At 31.1% G+C, this 16825-nt stretch overlaps 1 protein-coding gene across 6 annotated transcripts in view; it reads left to right on the top strand.

The window, feature by feature from the left end:
• Window positions 1-16825, top strand: part of LOC142331738 (cadherin-87A-like) — a 218044-nt gene that overhangs the window by 56398 nt on the left and 144821 nt on the right. For 5 of the 6 annotated variants that reach the window (XR_012758077.1, XR_012758076.1, XR_012758075.1 and 2 more), the window contains exon 2: window positions 5597-5661. The exons of the other annotated variant lie outside the window; for it this stretch is intronic. The gene's annotated coding sequence lies outside the window, so the exon portion shown is untranslated. The remainder of the gene's footprint in view (window positions 1-5596; window positions 5662-16825) is intronic. 6 annotated transcript variants of the gene reach the window in all.

Here is a 16825-nt window from a genome sequence, read left to right as displayed (position 1 = left end):
TTAAAAAATGATATATGTTATCTTTTTAGTGCAATTCATTTTGTAGTTTATGTTCTACATTGTATTACGAAGGAAATTAGACAATATTAATAATATATCAAGTATGTCTCATTAGCTTTCTTGATTCCCCCCCCCCCACTCATAAACGCACACATAAACAAATATAGATGTGTGCGTGTAACGTAACTAAACGGGAGGTCACCTTTAATTCTATGAAAACATATTGTTAAGTTTTTAATTTTACACTTTGAAACATCTTTCAATTTTTTTTTACAGAAATTTAAATTTCTAAATCAGGCGTGAAAATATTGGCCACAGTGTTTTAATATCAGGTAATTTTGAGCTGCGTCAACACAGCAGTATGTATAATTTACAGGCCTAATTATTTTTTTTAAAGGCAGAGAAATGTTAATATGAGATGTTTACGAGATGTAATGATTGCATTTATACTTAACGGAAATACTTAAATAAATATATTAATATTTTAGGATCGAGGAATATTTTTTTGGAAATAATATCACATTAGTAATCCTAATATGTGTGTATGTATATATTTTTTTTAATATTTAAAAGCAAGTCTAAATCTATATATATATATATATATATATATATACTACAATATAAATAGTGATCAAACATTCTCTTTACTGTGTCCTTGTAGCAGCACTTTTGTCTAGTAAGTCATATTTGCTATATTTATCTTACCTTGATCTGTTGGTGGTTCTATGTGTGTTGAAGATATTCAAGGCTGAGAAATAACTGGCATGGCATTAAATACAACTGTACTACCGGCTTTTTTTTTTAATATGCTATTTGAAATAGTTATTTACAAATTCTTTATTAATAGTCCATGCACTAGTTAATAAGAAATTAAAATAAATACTTGTTTGTGGAATAGAAAGAATGCCACTTTTTAATCAGTTTTATATTTTTTTATCACTGTTATTCATGAAAAGAATACGTTTTTTTTTTGTTCTGCAACCCTTAAAATAAAATAAAATAAAAAATAATATATGAATAACATCTATTTTTTTGTATGTTTTGACATTAATTTATAAAATACTACGTATTTTTAAAGGAAATGACCGTTCAAAAATCTTGCTTTTGTTCACGAAAAACCTTGAATGAGATTAACGTTTCGTTTATTTACAATTACATTTATCTTCAAATTTCTTCCCTTTGAATTAATAGATCGCTAATGTCACTCTGAACTTTTTGAGACTGCTTCATGTAATAAATGAATTTATTTATTTATAAGTCATTTGGTTTCTCAAATTTTCAGTTTTATCTTTTATAAATCCCTACTTTTAACTTCCACAGGCTTAATGGCTGTTGTCAATTTAACGAGCTTTATCATCCGTTTATTTTTCTGTTAAGAAATTTATCATTATAAACTGCTGTAGTGTTCGGCGTCCGTTCCTCCCTCTCTACATTGTAAACCTAGTTCAGAATTGTTAACATCCATGTTTAGTCGTGGAACAGCATCGTTGTAGTACTCTGCAGAGAAGCTCCTTGTTAATTTTTTCTCATTTATTGCAATTTTTGATGTAAATTATATTTGTCGGTCCAATCCGAACCCTACAAAACGATTCTCTGTAAATTTCGTAAAATATTGGCGGAACTGAATTTAATTATTTTTGTTAATACTACTTATTTACAACGTTTCTTAAGCAGAAACCTCTTCTCTTATGTTAAAATTTTCCGTAAATTAATATTAAAATAATTAACATGTTAACTGAAGCTAAGTCGAGGCAAGCTGTTTTGATAGTGTAATTTAAGGTAGATATTCATAATAAAAACTGTGTCAGGATCGTCGAGCTTTATAATATTACATATAAAATTGATTTTAAAGTAATAATATTGGAAAAGTTTTCATTATTTGAAATATCTTCAATGGATACTTATATTCCTGTAAAAATTATTTTAAATAATCCACCGAACTGGTTTAGTGGTGAACTCATCATCGCAAATCGATTGATTTGGAAGTCGAGAGTTCTAAGGTTTAAATCTTAATAAAGGCAGTTTAATTTTACACGCATTTGAATAATACAAGATCGTGGATACCAGTGTTTTTAGTGGTTGGGTTACAATTAACCACACATGTCAGGAATGGTCGACCTGAGACTGTACAAGACTACACTTCATTCATGCATATCATCCTCTGAAGTAATACCTTACGATGGTGGTTCTCATTGTAGATTTCACATTTCATTTGATTGTGTAACTTTTGGATCATTTTCTACATATACTTGTTTTTTTTTTTTTTTGTTAAATTGGTAGTACGGTTTTATTACATATTTATATATATATATATAGTTTACCATTTACTTTTGGGTTTACTTTGGGTTAGTATACGTTTTAAATTTTAATTCGTTTTAGATTCTGAATTGTGAATCCTAAATACAGAATTAAGAGCAGTCTAAATTCTAAATTTCTCTTGTTAGAAATTTACGGTACATTAGGGCAGCACTGAAACCTATAATTTGCCCTGCAATTATCCTTTTGTCGTATAAAAAATAATATTAAGGTAAATCTTCTTATCTTTACATCTTTGGTAATATTTTTATGAGGCTTACTCAAGGAAAATACTTCTTATAATACACAGTTTTTATATGTAGTCCTTAAAATAGCTTTGCAGTAACTGTCTACGGTGTTATGTAGGTTATTTATATTAGTAAAAGATAATTTATAAAGACTTTTTAAAATTTCTTGAAAACTCGAGCAGCGGTTTCTACAGCTGACTGTCTATTTCCGAGAAAATTAAATAGCGTCATGAGATATCTTGATTAGTTAAAAAAATTACACTTTTCATATCCTATAGCGTATTATGTATTACATTATTACTTGTTAAACAAAGATTACTGAAGCAAATATTACGGCATGAATGAGCAAAGAATTGTTGAAGCATTAATTGGTGGTCGGTTTTTTCCGGAATAAAATATTCTCAGTAACTTTTTATTATATAACTTGAATGCCGAGGAATTACTCTAACACTTTTTAGAATTTAAGAGAATTTTTCTAACACTTTTTATAGAACATAAGTAAAATGTTCGACATTGTTGTCGTTTTAGACTATTCCACTCAAAAGATTGAAGTTAGCCTTGAAACGAACACTGTTACTAAAACCAACAACACAGGTCGCTCACTACTTTGTTTTATTAGAAATAAAAACTGTCCTAAATAAACAAAAATTATATATTTATGAAACAGTAATGAGGCGGAGACTTCTTTGTTGAATAACGATGAGGGACCAATGTCTAAAATAGTCTTTTAGAAAATTTTAAATTTATTAAATTCTTGCCGGCCTGTCTAGCCGGAACCTGAACCCTCGGGGCTCAGGTCAGCCCAGGCAAATCCCGGAGCTAAGTCAGGGGCTCCTCGGGTTCTTCTAGGGCCTGACCGTAGAGGTCGCTTAGCTCGCCATTCCCAATTTTCCAGGAGGACCTGCGCCCTGGACACCAACAGAGCTTGCCTTTGATCGCCATTCCCATCTACCTGGACATCAGCTGTGTTCGTTACCCTCGTGGTTATGATAATAATACTGATAAATAACAATTAAAGTATTTAGCCATTATAAAAACCTACAAAAAAAACAAAATTATAAAAGTTACAATAATAGTAACTATGGTAACTAAAGTGCACACACCTTCACGACGAAAAATTCATAACTTATTTCTTTGTCGTGGTGGCAGAAATATAATAATGGAGTAAAGGATTAATCTATTCTTTCCTTTATGAATATCTAATTCATAAGTTCACCCTCTTTGGGGGGGACGAAAATATAATTAATATTTTTAATATCTTAATCTTCAAGGGAGTTAGGGCCTCGGTCGATGACTTAAAACCTTCCCTGGGATAACACGAATGTATCTTGTAAATTTGAAATTGATCGATCGGTTGGTTTTAGCGTGATGCGATAACAAACAAACAGGAAATTTATATATATATACACATACACACATTTATATATATATATATATATATATATATACACACACACATTTCTGAATAAACGTAATGTTAGATGAAGAGTGTATCTGATGCATGCAAAAGTTAGCCTTCAACCTACTAACTAATTCTCGTTTGAATTTTGAAAATAGGACGATTGTTTGCAGATATATTATAAGAGCACTTCACCGCACCTCCTAAAACAGATTTTGAGAGGCACCTCTTTTGTTAGTAGTTGATGGTGATGATTGGTCTAGCCTCCTACGAGGTGCTTATCACTCTCGCCTCGCACGCAGTCCCCACGGAAAGCCCATTATTATTTTTAAATAAAAAGTTTTTAAATCTATTTAATATTATTTTATTTAACGTAAATTTAGTACTACTATTTTTGTAATATTATTCATTCGATTGATTGGATTCATTCAGTTCAAAACCAGCTCATACAGTAGTAGACTCACAGTTCATTAATTCATTAAAGTTTGTGCTTCAGCCGGCAAATCTCCAGTATATATATTTTTTTTCGAGATGAAATATATCTAAAAGCCTTCTTAGTTATGCCAAGAAACATGATGAGAATACAATTGATGGAGTAGTTTTTAGTTTATTCCGAATAAACAAATACCCTCTCTTCCTCTTTATATAATAGTATAGATTGCTTTTCATCATTAGAATATTTAGCAGTTTTTATCCCCTCCAGTTTTGTGCGAGGGGAAAATACCTATTTGATTGGTGGTTCATTATACATTTATTTTTCTTGTGTAAATCTTTACCTTATCCATTTCTTTATAATGCATCCGAGAATTTCCCGTACCCTGTAATTAACATGTTGCTACTGTTTTGAAAGTCGCACCGTTAATTTACGCACCGGTTTCCTACGAAATAATTTTTACAGTCACTAATGTGTAATGTTAAAAAAAAACTTCATTATAAAACCATTTTAACCAACTTTTATGAATGAATTAACGGATGAAAGACATGGAACGGCATGTAAAAACATGGTATACTATATTATCACGACTTTAAAAATTAGGTGTCATCAGAATGTTTCTTCTTTTTTCTGATGAATGTCCAATTTATTGCAGTTCACGAACCAGGAACGTGGTTTTCTGGGCTAAAGGGAATCCTCGTTTTGTGTGTTGAGTCGAAAAGAAATCTACCGCGCGGGCCGGAGTGATATTGCGATACTTGTTGGACCATATTTTTTTTTTTTAAAGTACGCGAATGTGGATGAATATTACAAATGTTAGGAAAATGTCTTGATTTCAAAAAAGGATAATAATCGTGGAACGTATCTGGATACAAGAAGAGTCTGTCCACCTCAATTTGCTCTTGGGAGTCCTCGATTTCCTAAACGTACAGTTTCCATCGGCCGTGGTTTATAAGCATGACCGGTCCAATTCCAATGATCGCCACGAAGTCCCGATTTTACCGCATTCGACAAATGATTCTGGGAAATAATCATATATTTCAACGTTGATACGCAAAAAAAGAGAATACATAGTAATGTGGAGGAGGTTTTTAACTCTGGAAATACTTCTAACATGTCAAGAAGGATGTGAATGCACATATCAGATAAATAATTCTTAAGTACCAAATATGTATAAATGTTCAAGATATGTACTAAATACACAACTTTTATATGTTTAAGGTAACGGGGACTTCTCAGACATTCTGTAAAAGAGGCGTGTATTACGAGGTCGTGCTGAGCAATCTGTGAGTTGAAGATTTCAGTAGTTTAGATGTTTTTAAGATAATTTTAAGGTTCCGATTTTTTTTTCAGCAGGCTTTTTATGTTTATTGATTTAACATCATTTTACATCGAGAAGCCCAATAAAGATTAACTGTCATAGAGTATGATAACGTTTCCTGCCCTTGTGGTAGTTTTCAGACTTCAGTCGGTGTTTCACATGTATTAAGATGAACACCATTCATAAGATTTCCCGTGTTGTATAACCCACAGACACGGCTGTCTGCCACTCCAATTCTATATAGATGAGCACTCAAGTAATCGTATCCAGAAATGATCCTGAAGAAACAGGCTACGGTTACACTTCGCGGAAGATTATGGGGAATTCTCGCACTAGGTAGCAATAACGAACACTGCCTGCCATTAGCGCTGGTCGGATGTCTTTTGTTTGCCTCTACCTTCAGGTTGTCATTTAATAATCTTTGTACCGTACAAAATTCGAGAGGAGCCTATGGTTTCAATTTCTTGGAACCTTCTTTCGCCAGTCTATCGTCCCTATCATTACCCAGGCACCACAGTGACTGGGAATCCAATGCAGCATCACGGTCCAACCGGCCTGTAGCACCTCCGCCATCATTTCTCTTCCTCGCCGGACGTCAACAGATATACTTACATCTTAAGCTTTCGATTGGGATTCACTGAAACTACAATAATTAATTGTGCTTTTTATTTTGTTATATTAACGGTTAGAAAAACTCTTTTTCTAAATTTCATAAACGTTTTATTTATTTACCCTTTCGTATATTTGTTTCTTAATATCTACTGAAGATGACTGTTTAACAGTTGAAATTAGCATTTATTTTTAGATTGTAAGTAAAAAATTCGAATTCTTACTTTCCAATTTATAGAAAAAAAGAAAAGATTAACGGATTCCATATTAAGTTAGCCGTGCGAGTGAAAAGATTTTATCGATAATTAAATTTTCCATAAAAATACGTTTGTATTTTCAGCGTCTTCATTTTTGTATTGAATTTTTATAATTTTTTAGGTCAAGGAATTTATATCTTATAATTCTAATGAATTTACTAATGGTTTGTTTTTGTATACAGTATATTTTGTTGATTTTTTTCTTTGTATTAAATTGTACTAATTAGTTTCTGTAATAATAGTCTTAATAATAATGAATAGTAAATGGGTCACCTACTGGTATATATCTGTCGATAATAGAGATGGATATATAATTTGTCTATGCAGTATTAACATTTATTGTAGTTTAACGCTCAAGAATTGTTTGCAAAAAAATTAACGTTTTTAAATAGACGGGTAGTTCAATCTATTTTCAATAATTTTAGATTTTGTACATGTAAATGTTTTTGAACGTTTTTTTTTCAATTTATTTCAGTAATTTACTTTTTTTTGAGTTTGGCCTTCCCTGGGATCACACGAATGTATCCTGTAAATTTGAAAGTAATCGGTCGGTCGGTTGGTTCTCGTGTGATGCGATAGCAAACAAAGGTTATATATATATATATATATACACACACACACACACACTTCCGAATAACCGTAATCTGTTAAATCGAGAGTATACCTGATATATGCAAAAGTTAGCCTTCAATCTACTAACAAATACCCCGTTTAAATTTTGAAAATAGGACGATTGTTTGCAGCTATATTATAAGAGTACCCCATTGCACCTACCAAAACAGCGCCCTATGGGGCATCCCGTTTGTTACCAGTTGATGGTAATGATTGGTTTACCTACCCACGAGGTGCTCACATCACCACTCTTACCTCACACGCAGTTTCCACTGGAAGCCCATTATTGTTAAACAGAAATTTTTTAATTTACTTAATTTTATTTTATTTAACGTAAATTTAATACTATTATTTTTGTAATATTATTCATTCGAATCATTCAGTTCAAATCCAGCTCACACAGTAATAGAGATTCTCAGTTCATTAATTTAATTCATTAAAGTTTGTGCTTCAACCGGCAAATCTCTACTGCTAAATATATACATGTGTGTGTGTGTGTATATATATATATATATATATATATATATTCTACGAGATTTGTAGAGATGTAATGTACCTAAAAACCTTCTCATTATGCCAAAAAAAGATGGTTAAAAATTTGGTTGCGATTGATCGAGTAGTTTTTTTGTTTATCCCAAAGAAACAAAAACCCTCTTCCTCTTTATATAATAGTATAGATTATTTAATTACTTTAATTTTTTTCACAGGTGTTACGTAACAATTGGACAAAACTGCAAAATTAAAACGTAACATCATAATATATTAAATCCAACAATTAGAATTGCATAACAATTTGTTTTTCCGGGTGGATATGATTAGCGTGACAATGTATGTTCCTTGTGTATAGGCATGACTTTCATCTGTTAATTCATTATTGTTTTTACTTTACAAGCGTATAAGAGACAGACTGACAACGTGAGGTGTTAACTGACCCGTTCTTCACACTTTCTCCATCTTTTCTCTTTATAAAAAAAAGTCAAAGCTTCCAGGTACTTGCCTTTAAATAATAGTTCTTCAGCTTATTTCGAGTTCCTGTTTTTTCCTTACGCTTTAGGACAGCAAGCTATCTTTTACTTTTATTCTTTGATTTCTTTTGTTTCAGATTTTTTTTATGCGGGTCATTTTTATATCTTTCGAAAAATAACTAAAAATATTTGTGTTCCGCTTTGTAAGCTACAACTGGAATCCGTAAAATGTTTTATCTATATTTTGTTAAAATCAATTATTATGCAGTGCGTGTTTAAACTGTATTCATATTTTTCGTTTTTTTTTAAAGAGTTTAATGCTGTTGTTTTAATATGCGATTTAAATATATACTAAATTTTTCTTCTATAAATAGTTAGATAAATATTTCTTTTTTCAACAAGTTTGATTTTACTTTAAACGGGTTTTTTGTTGTAAAAGTATTAAATCTGAATTAAATAGTAGATAATTATAATTGAAAAAAAAAAATTAAAAATCGAATATTCTTGCATAAGAGGGCGCGTAAAATATTTTGATTCCTTAGTTCGCAGCGGCAAATTACCGAAGTACAACGGATAACGAATACCGCAGAACCATATGATTATAATCTTCCTCCACAAAAATCAAAGTGTTCTCGATCTTTTTCTATGACTGGCATGCCCGGCGCCTTTAGTAATGCTTTCCTCCTCTTGAACCTCATTCATCTTGCATATAAAGCCGAAAGTTTATTCATTTATTTGTTTGTTTGTTTTGTTCTTGCATCACGCGAGAACTAACCGACCGATTGCTTTCAAATTGGCAGGATATAGTAGTGTTATCCCAGGGGAGGTTTTAAGCTACAGATTGAGGCCCTAGCCCTTTCGAGGGTAAAGTTGTTAATTAAAGAAAAAAATATTAATCCTTTTACTTCATTATTATATCTCTGCACCATGGCAACAGAAATGAGTTGTGAGTTTTTTGTCGTCAAATGTGTGTGTACTTAGTTACCATAGCGTATTATTCCATGTTTTGTAATTTAGTTTCTCTTTAAGGTTTCTATGAAGAGTGAAATTGTTATTTATCAGTATTATTCTCACAACTTGAGGTTAACGAACGTTGCGGGGGGCCAGGGTGCGGAGCCCTCTGGTTAGACGGGAACGGCGAGCGAAGCGAGCTGCAGCCCTGCGGGGTAGACCCCGTGACCTTGGGAGGCCCGGGCGGTTCAGTGGTCGGAGCCCGACGTAAAAGCCTAAACCGAGCCTTTTACATCTATAAGCGACTAAATACTGTTAGGTACTCACTAGCTGCTCTATAAAATTTGAAAAATTTGTTGGTATACGCGTTACAAGCATTTATCCGATTCGAAATCGTGTGTTTATTGAACTGTATACAACACTGTCACCAGCTAATTTTAAAAGATATCTGTTACTAACTATGTTTCTCTCAAATGTCGATATTTCTGTTACGGTCTAACATGAAATAGATTCAAAGTTTGTCAGGTTTGAACAGAATAAATAATCGAATAAGTTAGAGGAAAATCTAAGATAATAATCCTTTAATAAAACCGTGTTTATTTCATGTAAGTGGGTTATAAAACGATGGAAATATTTGTGACTATGCGAAACATGGTCAGTTAGGTTTTATATACCTTTCGTTCTTTATTACTTTGTTTTCTTCATTTTTTATATTTTATGCTATCTTTAAATTTCTTTGTGCTTTTTGCTTATGAGTAATACAGAACCCTTTTAATATTAAAAAATTGTCTTCCACAGTTTTTTGTGAAAAAGTGAGTAGATAATCGATTGGATGTCGATTGAATTATTATTGCTGAACTATATTTCGATAAATTTCATAGATCGATAGATCGTTTTTTTGTAATGCGGTTTGCTTATTGATCATAAAAATTTTGAATGTTATTTATTTTTTATTTACTTTTCCGCCAATATATATATATATATATATTGTTGCAGCAGAATAGCTGTTATGAAGGGAAAGTGTAGTGACTGCAAAATTTTGGTTAGCAGGGTTTTTGCGAATGCCGATGTTTTAAGACATCCTTAGTCCAAAAACACAAAAATGGAAATAGAAATTCTTCGAAGATATATGTACGTGTGTTGACTTGTATTATGATTAATTTGATATCTCTGGGCTTGCTCGATATAAGACTTAAAAAAAATCTCTGTATATGGAAGATTAATGTTATTAAATTTTGGATAACACAGAAGGAATTTAAACAAGAATATCAAGAAGTAAGCAGGCATTTAATACGAAGGAAAGATTGCTGTGTGGAATGTTAAATTTAGCGTTAAGGAAGAAATTAATGAAATATTTTTTATGGAGCTGAAACGTGGATGATGAGAAAGGGGAGTGGGAAAACGAATCGAGGATTTTGAGATGCGAGTATGGCGCAAAATGATAAATATCAAATGGCAAAAATCATGTAACAAATGAAGTATTAAGGAGAATCTGAGAGGAAAATGCTAAATGTGATTGAAAATAGGAAAGGAACTGACTAGGACATTGTATGAGAAGTTTTTTATTAGTGGATGCGATAGAAGACTTGGCGAATGGAAAGAAAGGAAGAGATTTCAAATGATGAATGAGATTATGGAAAAGGGAAAATGTGTGAAAAGAAAAAGGTTAGCAAAGGATGGAATAAGGTGGAGAGCAGCAGCCGTGACAGGACCTGTCCTAATAGCAGAATACTATGAATGAATTAGTTATTAATTTATTTGAAATTCCAAAATTTTAAATCAATTGTGTTTCGGTGTGGGAATATTCAAAATTATTTGTACACAGTTTTTGCCTTATATCTCAAAAATATTTCAACTTTTTGGTGAAAGGATTCACCAAAAAGTTGAAATATGACACATATACAACTACGTATATGCAAGTTTTAACCTAATTTTCGATCTCATCAAACAAGGGGCATCACGATACCCTTATTTTTATTTTTTTGAAAACTATTATTTATTAGTCTTTTTGAGTAACATTGCACCAAATTGGCCTAACTTACTGAAGAAAATAAATAAGCTTTTACGCTCAAAAGAAACGAGGAGCTGAATGGGACCCGAACTTAAAATATCTTTTTTAAACTAATTTTCAAGATTGTAAATCCGACTTTATGTAGTTTTAATAGACGACTTCGGAACTGAAAAGAAGAAGTTCCATGGGTCATGACTTAAGGATTTAAAACTTTTTTGAATTTTTTATTATTTTTGATACTATGTTTTTAGCAGATTTATATTCTAGAATATAATTTTGATGATAAAAACGTAATTTGGTAAAGCTGTTCAACTAGGGAAGCCAAAATTTTCACTAAAAATTAAAATTGTTTCTTTATTGCACTTTTAGTACCGCGCAAAACATTTTTACGGAACATTTTGGTTTTTTTTCGTAATTATGGTCAAATCTGCTTTCTATGCTAGGTTTTAGTACAATTATGTACTAATATGTTTTATGTATATACTTTATATACATATGTTTTATGTACTTTATATACATATGTTTTATGTATATACTTTATGTACAATTATGTTTTAGTACTGGTTTCTAACCAGTTTTAGTACAATTATCACTATTATTAATCATGACTATAATCATTAAAACAACTGTCGCACTATGCGCGTCAGAAGGGCAGAAACAGATTTTTATAATTTCTTAACTTTATAGTAGTTATTATGAAATACGGTTAGTAAATCTAAAATATACCAACTACCATGACATGTAACAAAGGTCTTCCAATTTCTCATAAGGGAATTCCTGCAAAAAAAGTAAAATTTTTTCATAATTATAGTTATGGCAACAAACTACAACAAAATACTTATTTATGATGAGTAAGTGTTTTATTTCTTATTAACTGGAAAGCATCGTTAAAATATATACATAATATATATGAATATGCAAACATAAATACTCATTTATAGAGAAAGAAAGAGCGATTGAGAGATAGTGTGTGCCTGTGTAAGTGAACAGTGGATATAAAAATTTTGTTACCAGTTCCACTTGAATGAATTTCATTTATAAATCCATCTAAATTAATTAATTTTTAAATATCACATAAAGTGCTAATATATATTTTTCTGAAAAAAGTATTATGTCTTCAGCGAGTTATTTATTTTGGACAATGAGATCTAAAAAAATGTCCAATTTGATTTTACAAATTTTTTAGTCAAAATTGTACTAAAAATAATGGTCGTGGAGAATCATGTTTTTGAGGTTAACTTCTGTGTTTATATATAATGATCAGAGATAAGCAGGATAGGAGTACCAGGGACAAGCAGTATAGAAAAGAGCCATGAAGAAATTATCTAAATTACCTCTTCTTTCTACTCTAAACGTAACTGTATCCTACTCTAAGAAACAAATCACTAGAAAAAAATTTCTCTATATATGAGTGGTCACTGTGCAGTTATTCTGTTACCTAGAATAGATAAACAAATAACTAATAAATAAATTGGATTTGAATTTGGGTCCTGGAATAACAGGAAATAAAATTAATGTAAAAATGCTACTTGTGGTTTATTTTTTAATATATACATATGTTAGTTAACTAATCGTACAGTCATATATATCATATATCGTCATTTTTTAATATACAAAATTTTATATTTTATTAATTTATTAATTAATGATAGGCGTTTAAAAAAAAAACGCTAAATGTGATATTATATAACTGTCATTAGAGATAATATAACCTGTAAATAAACTTATACTGTGCAGACATTATAACGGACCGCCTTTTGCATAAATTTATTTAGCCAATATTACTAAGAAAATTGTGAATTTATAAAACAAACAGCTAATATTACTAATAAATCGGAAAATAAGGAAGACTCAAAAATCGTTTAAATGGCCATTCTGATTGAAAAAAAATATCAGTAGATGCTGCGAAAGGAAGTTAAAAGTAATAATAATAATAACAATAATAAACAATTCTTAAAGAGTCTTTCAAATCAAATATTTTAAATAATCGATAATACAGTATTTATAAATAAAATTGAGAATTTTTAACATAGTATAACGAATAAAAATAAATTAATTGCTGTTACAATATTTGGTGGTTGGATATTTCAATTAACCACTCATCTCAGGAACGGTCAACCTGAGACTACAAGATTATATTTTGTTTACATTCATTATCATCCTCTGAAGTACTATCTTACGGTGATTCTGGAGGCTAAACAGAAAAAGAAAGCTATTTTTTTTTTGTAATAATTCAAACCTAAATTTTTTCTTGTACAAATAAAATTATTTTTTACTTTTAAAAATTACGATCGTACTAGAATTAATTATAAAAACAAAAGTGTAGTATTATATGTTTAGAAGATTAAAAAAAAAAACTAGAGATAAACATTAAAAAACACGACTGCCGAAAAAAAAACACTGTAATATAGGATAATTAAAGAGCGTGTGGGTAACTATATACAATAAAACTTTTTAAATTTATTTAAACATTCACATAAATAAATATATAACATATGACACTTCTGGTAACATAAGAATTCCAACACAGGGTCATAATCTAAATCGGTTCAGCCGTTCAGTTTATGAAGTGGAACATACATACATACACCCTAAATGCATTACACTCATTTTTGTTCAATCGTGCAGAAAAACAGTAGATTCTCATTTCGAGTCATATATTCAACACATGTATTGATTTCGATGTTTATTTTTTTAAATTTTGTACAAATATTTTCTCAGGCAGTAAATTTCCATTAAAAATGTCGTATAAATAACCTAAATTTAAAAACCTTAATATTATTAATAATATTATTATTTAATAACCTTAATTTAAAAACCTAAGGTTTTTAAGTGAAAAAGTTACATTGCCAATGTCGGCATTTTTAAGAAAATGTGTACGCTACGATTTGTTCAACTAGTGAACAATAAGCAACCCCCCCACCCAAAGAACTGAGGATGATCTTCGTATGTATGAGAAGTAAATTATGTGTAGTTTTTATAAACGTCGACCATTCTGAACCCACCAGGTTGGTCTAGTGGTGAACACGTCTTCCCAGCGTTCAAGTCCCAGTAAAGTCAGTCATTTTTACACGGATTTGAATACTAGATCGCGGATACCGGTGTTCTTTGGTGGTTGGGTTTCAATTAACCAAACATCTCAGGAATGGTCGAACTGAGCCGGTACAAGACTGTACTTCATTTACACTCATACTATATCATCCTAATTCATCCTCTTTAATTATTATAAGAAAGGTAATTATCGGAGGCTAAACAGGAAAAAGAAGGAGGTCAACCATTCTGTGATGTGTGATTGATTAATTTAACTCTGACCATCATGACTTCGAAAATCAACTGTTAAACGGCTGATTTGCGACGAGTTAACTACTAGTACAGTCGGGCGGGCTAATGTCCACAAAATTTCTTTCTGCCAACAGAAAATCTGGATAGTGAAAAATATAAAAACATGAGATATGTTTTATCTAATCTTTTTATGATTATTTTACCAAAATAGAGGATAAACACATGTATTTGAAACTTCACAGAACGCCATATTAAGAATCATACTTGACAAATATACATGTCACGTGGTCATATTTTTTCTACCTCTACGTCAGACTGAGAACTTTTCTAACGGTTCCTGATTTACTATAAAAATAATTCTGAAGAAAAATTTTTTAAATTAACATTTTTTAACAACTGCCAGTTTTAATTTAATTTTGGGTCAACTTTTTTAAAAGTTGAAATTTAAAGAATTGAGAGAAAAATTATATTTTATTAATATTAAATAAATCTTTATTATTTATTGTGTTTTTAAGTTAATTTTCATTAATATAAATAATATAATTAACCCACCGGGTTGGTCTAGTGGTGAACGAGTCTTCGCAAATAGCTGATGTTAAAGTCGAGAGTTCTAAGGTTAAGATCCTAGTAAAGGCAGTTACTTTTATACAGAGTGGAATACTAGATCGTGGATACCGGTGTTCTTTGGTGGGTGGGTTTCAGTTAATCACACATCTCAGGAATGGTCAATGTTAGACTGCACAAGACTACATTTCACTTACACTCGTACATTTCATCCTCTTAATACCTGACGGTGATTACGGAGCTTAAACAGGAAGAAAAAAATTAATCACATTTTACTTCATAATAAAAATTTATAGTATCATCACTCTCCATAAAAAAGGTGAGAACCAGTTGAAGGACTTACCTGTCACGCGGCTTTTTTGCTGATGCACGGCTTACACACACACAATTTAAGATATATATCATTCTATTTACATATAATATTGTTTATTTAATTCAATGATTCTAACTAAAACACGCATACCGTATTTCATTCGTGCGCGTGTGGAGGTACTAGCGGCCACTTAAGTACGTTTTTACACTTTAAATATTATTCATTTATTTAAAAGGTTCACTGCCACGATAAAGATCGTAACTTGCCAAAACAAAAACGAGAGACAAATTTATCCCTCAGTGTATGAGTGTATTCGTTGCTGAGAGATGAAATTATCTCACTAGTCAAGAGAATTTAACAATCACGCGAAGTGCGAGAGATATTTCAATACCTCTTTACCAGTGTTATTTGATGTGCCGTGCAACTAACAAAAAGACGTAGAATTCGAAAATATTCTTGGCATTCTTGTTGCAATAATTTTGATTAAGTTACAGGCCATCAGATCTTTATAATAATATTAAATCCCTCCAATATTAAAGCGACTATCCCAGGATGTCTTAATATGTGGCCTATAAGTCTGTCTCTTCTTTTAACTATATTTTTCCAAATGCTCTTTCTTCATCTATTTGCCGCAATACCTCTTCATTTGTCACTTTATCCACCCGTCTAATTTTTAACATTCTCCTCTAACAACGCATTTCAAATGCTTCTAATCTTTTCTTCTCAGGTACTCGATCGTCCAAGTTTCACTTCCATATAAAGCTATGCTCCAAACATAATTTCAAAAATCTTTTCCTGACGTTTAAATTAATTCATTTTAGTTTAATTTTAAACTAACAGTTTCTAAAAATCTAAATCATTGGAAATATGTTTAAAAAAACAGTTTTTAAAATTTTAAATCACTGGAATTGTCTTGCCTTTAATTTTTAAAATATGTTGACAAACATTTTCGCTTGTACGATGTTCTAAACAAAAACCAACATTAGTCACTCATAATTCCAGGATCCCATCTTCCGTTGTGCCGATGCTACACGGTCAGAATATTCTGCGGGAAACGATCTCCTTGCTCATCGCTGCAAGAGCGCTAATTTTTGGGGGAAAAGTCTAGGTGGGAATGTATGAAATAAACTTTTAATGAAAACCTACATCCTAAACGTTTGTAGTTTTCTAACAGCTTAACAGTTTTAATCTGTTTTTGTCGCCTAAAAACCATCAACATCTTCTTCCATGCAGCTAGTTCACGTTCGCTAAGTTTATCGTTCAAAGTTGAGTCCAGTTAGAGTTTCTTGATTTGCAGACCGATAAATATACCCTCCTTGAGCTTACAATCACTCAATTCAGGAAAAATTATCTTTAAATGATTAAATTCTTGTCCATCTTTATAATTCTTGTCTAGTGCCTTTATAAAATGTTTCATGAGTCCGAGTTTTATGTGACGTGGTTAGAGTACGATTTTACCACTCTTAATTAATGATAAATGCTTTACATTTTTTTCACCGGCCACAAAGTTCTGTCACAATCGCCAGTTCTTTACTTGGTAATGACGTTTTGTATCACGACTATTC

The sequence above is a fragment of the Lycorma delicatula genome, chromosome 10, assembly GCF_047948215.1.
Source record: "Lycorma delicatula isolate Av1 chromosome 10, ASM4794821v1, whole genome shotgun sequence".
Classification (NCBI taxonomy): Eukaryota; Metazoa; Arthropoda; class Insecta; order Hemiptera; family Fulgoridae; genus Lycorma; species Lycorma delicatula.
The sequence above is the reverse complement of the archived record's forward strand: the minus strand, read 5'-3'. Positions and strand labels throughout refer to the sequence as shown.